The sequence below is a fragment of the Myxine glutinosa genome, chromosome 10, assembly GCF_964187855.1.
Source record: "Myxine glutinosa chromosome 10, kmMyxGlut1.1, whole genome shotgun sequence".
NCBI classification, from domain to species: domain Eukaryota; kingdom Metazoa; phylum Chordata; class Myxini; order Myxiniformes; family Myxinidae; genus Myxine; species Myxine glutinosa.
In genome coordinates, this window is record NC_136270.1 from 96,755,938 (window position 1) to 96,759,869 (window position 3,932).

General features: G+C 49.2%; 1 protein-coding gene across 5 annotated transcripts in view; it reads left to right on the plus strand.

Moving 5' to 3' along the window:
* The first annotated feature begins 2,020 nt into the window (after positions 1-2,020).
* The window catches only part of LOC137433933 (islet cell autoantigen 1), a 64,404-nt gene continuing 62,492 nt past the window's right edge, over positions 2,021-3,932 (plus strand). For 2 of the 5 annotated variants that reach the window (XR_013624788.1, XM_068126430.2), the window contains exon 1: positions 2,220-2,465. The gene's annotated coding sequence lies outside the window, so the exon portion shown is untranslated. Of the gene's footprint in view, positions 2,466-3,932 lie in introns of all 5 variants that reach the window. The other 3 variants (XM_068126432.2, XR_013624789.1, XM_068126431.2) reach the window with 3 other exon arrangements.

Genomic DNA, 3,932 nt, shown 5'->3' on the forward strand with positions numbered 1-3,932 from the left:
ACGAGCTGCCCACATCACCCGCACAAGAAGAGCTCATCAAATCACTGCAGCGGCACTGCACATCCTGCAACACCGTGCGTATGAACGCCACTGTATGACATATGCTGATGATGCAGAAGACCTGCCTGAGTTCGAAGACCGGTGTCACCAGAGAGGAGAAGACATTCCCAACTTTCAGTACTGGGCAACTGTGCTGGAACTAGAGATGTTGGTACTGGTCTACGTGCGTTCTCGGTGGCAGGCTTCATTCACGATGTACCTTGATGCCCTGACGGAACTGGTCCCATGGTTCCATGCCTTAGACCACACACACTATGCCAGGTGGGTCCCTGTTCACCTGAGGGACACGGTTGCACTCCCAATGAAGCACCCAGATGTAGCCAGAGAATTCAGGGCTGGCAACTTCACTGTACAGAAGACGAAGAAGGTGTTCTCTTCGATCCCAATCGAATCGAAATCTTGCAAAAATCAAATCTCTGAATCTGAGATGGCCCAATATCCAGATCTTTTCATAATATGATAGTCTACTAGTGTGCCAAATTTGGTGCTTGTATCACAAAATGCACAACAGGTTTGCTATGCTGCTACACTACTTCACTCGATAACGCTGAAGAGATACCTTGAGACCGACTTTTGCTTGGGTTCACAGATATGAAAGTGCATGAGAGGCTGCTTGGAGAGACTGACCTCACCTTGTTGAAAAATGACAAGATTTGTCACCCAGCTGAAAGTATGTGGCTACAACTCAAAGTTATTGTAGATTCAAGTGGACAGAAAATGTCTGCCGAACAGCAAGCCAAGGAAACCAGAAAGCACGACAGAGGCGAGCGTCGGACGAGGCCAAATGTTCCCCGAAGGCTCGAGGGTGCTGGAACTGTCGGAAGAGAGCCGAGTTCCACAGAAGAAAGCAGTGGTCTGCTTTTGGGAAAACGGGCATCAAGTGCAGCAAAACCAACCATTTTGCCATGGACGACAATCACCTACACGCAGAAATACGGCCGGGGCAGTACACGATGAACCAAAGACAGGAGAACGAGGTGATGTGATGAGGTGAGTGCTGCTATTGGGTTGGTACCCTGAAACTGGAGTCAAGTAGTAAGTTTAATGATCTGTTTTACATTCGAGCCTGAAAGATGATGTTTGACTTAATTTGGGTGATGCATTGGACCCATTATACTATTGTTATTGCACAACTAAATGAAAAGTTTATCGAAATTATCTTATCACAATTATTACCTCCACCACCAAAGGTGGATGGAGGTTATGTTTTCACCCCAGTCTGTCCGTTTGTACGTTTCTCCGTTTGTGAACAAGATATCTGAAAAAGTTGGGGACGGATTCGGACGAAATTTGGCAGAGATGCAGAGTATGTGACAAGGACGAAGGGATTAGATTTTGGTGAAGATCCGGATTCGGATCCGGCTAGTAGAATTTTTAAAGTGATTCTTCACCATTGGGAGATGGGGCCAAAAACGATACTAAGCAGGATATCTAAAAAAGTTGTGGAAGGGTTTGGACAAAACTTGGTGGACCGGTTGTGTGTGTGACAAGGACGATTCGATTAGATTTTGGTGAAGATCAGGATCCAGATCAAGCTAGTAGTAGAATCTTTAAAGTGATTCTTCACCATCGAGTGATGTGGCCAAAAATGATATAAAGCAGGATATCTCAAAAAGTTGTGAACGGATTTGGACGAAACTTGGTGGAGATGTTGTGTGTGTGAAAAGGACTGAGGGATTCGATTTTGGTGAAGATCTGAATACGGATTCGGCTGCAAGAATTATTTAATTTTAAAGTGATTCTTCACCATTGAGAGATCGGGTGAAAAGCGATATATAACATGATATGTTAAAAAAGTTGTGGACGAGTTGTGAATAAACTTGGTGGACGAGTTGCTTTGGTGACAAGAACAAGCAGATTAGATTTTCGTTCAGGTCCGAATCCAGATCCGGCCTATCAGTGGATGCAAAACATAAACTGTTCACCAGGTGGAGGTGTGCGCTCTACCCAGTGCCGTTCTAGTTAAGACTTGTTATGATTGTATAATAAATATAGTCTGAGCTGAACTGATCCACCGCGGTGGTTTCCCACGAGGGTAATTCAAAGGCCATGCCGCACTTTGTGCCGTTTTGCTTTGGAACTCGTCAGGACCAAACGGAAAAGAAAGGAAAAACAAAAAATTTCCCGAGGTGTTTGTAATAAATAAATAAATGACGCGCAGGTGACGCCACCGCTGGCGTGGTGCGGGCGTGTCGCTCCGTCAGACGTGGCACGCTGCTAGCTTACTCCGCGCCGGGCAGGGCCGCACCTGCGGGCTCCTCGGGTAGACCCTGGTGGTTGTTGGTGCGGATACCGGAGTACAGCCGGTACTGAGGGCGGTCCGTGAGGGTGTGGATCTCGAACGCTTCCTTCTCCGCTGGTGATAAGGGCGGATCCTGTATCGGCGGACATTTCCCCGTGTCCACGTACGTACCCTGCCCTGCACCATTCCAGGATCGTCGGTTGTTGATGTTATTGTTGTTGTTATGTTGCAGTTATTGCTGCGTAACATCCCGGCTTAAAGTGAAAAGTTTTTCTTTCGCACCTACGTGGCTCATCGGCGCGTCATAGCGATCCCTCCGTGTACCTGTAATATGACAATAACATTCAAAGATGTCCGAGAGTTAGAGCTTGATAACTGTATTGTTTACAAGAAGAGTTTGAGTCGAGTTTTCTTCCATACACCAGCAGAGTACCCACTCTCGAGGGTGCAGTTTGCGCATTACTTGGTAAAAACAGTGCAGTCTGTACACGCGTTTTACATGAAGACTCCAGAAGATGTTTGTGTGGTGTCACGGTGTGCGTCCAAAGGTAACAAGTGAATCCACTTGGATTCCGCCCAGGTTGGCCTTGGTTGGCCAGGTTGGCCAGGACCCAAATGACCCAGAGGACCCAAATGACCCAGAGGACCCAAATGACCCAGAGGACCCAAATGACCCAGAGGACCCAAATGACCCAGAGGACCCAAATGACCCAGACATCTCTGATGACTGGGTCCTCTGGGTCATTTGGGTCCTCTGGGTCATTTGGGTCCTCTGGGTCATTTGGGTCCTCTGGGTCATTTGGGTCCTCTGGGTCATTTGGGTCCTCTGGGTCATTTGGGTCATTTGGATCATTTGGGTCCTCTGGGTCATTTGGGTCATTTGGGTCATTTGGGTCCTCTGGGTCATTTGGGTCCTCTGGGTCATTTGGGTCCTCTGGGTCATTTGGGTCCTCTGGGTCATTTGGGTCCTCTGGGTCATTTGGGTCCTCTGGGTCCTCTGGGTCCTCTGGGTCATTTGGGTCATTTGGGTCCTCTGGGTCCTCTGGGTCATCTGGGTCCTCTGGGTCCACTGGGTCATTTGGGTCCTCTGGGTCCTCTGGGTCATTTGGGTCCTCTGGGTCATTTGGGTCATTTGGGTCCTCTGGGTCATTTGGGTCCTCTGGGTCATTTGGGTCCTCTGGGTCATTTGGGTCCTCTGGGTCCTCTGGGTCCTCTGGGTCATTTGGGTCATTTGGGTCCTCTGGGTCCTCTGGGTCCTCTGGGTCATTTGGGTCATTTGGGTCCTCTGGGTCCTCTGGGTCCTCTGGGTCCTCTGGGTCATTTGGGTCCTCTGGGTCCTCTGGGTCATTTGGGTCCTCTGGGTCATTTGGGTCCTCTGGGTCATTTGGGTCCTCTGGGTCATTTGGGTCCTCTGGGTCATTTGGGTCCTCTGGGTCATTTGGGTCCTCTGGGTCATTTGGGTCCTCTGGGTCATTTGGGTCCTCTGGGTCATTTGGGTCATTTGGGTCCTCTGGGTCATTTGGGTCCTCTGGGTCATTTGGGTCCTCTGGGTCATTTGGGTCCTCTGGGTCATTTGGGTCCTCTGGGTCATTTGGGTCCTCTGGGTCATTTGGGTCCTCTGGGTCATTTG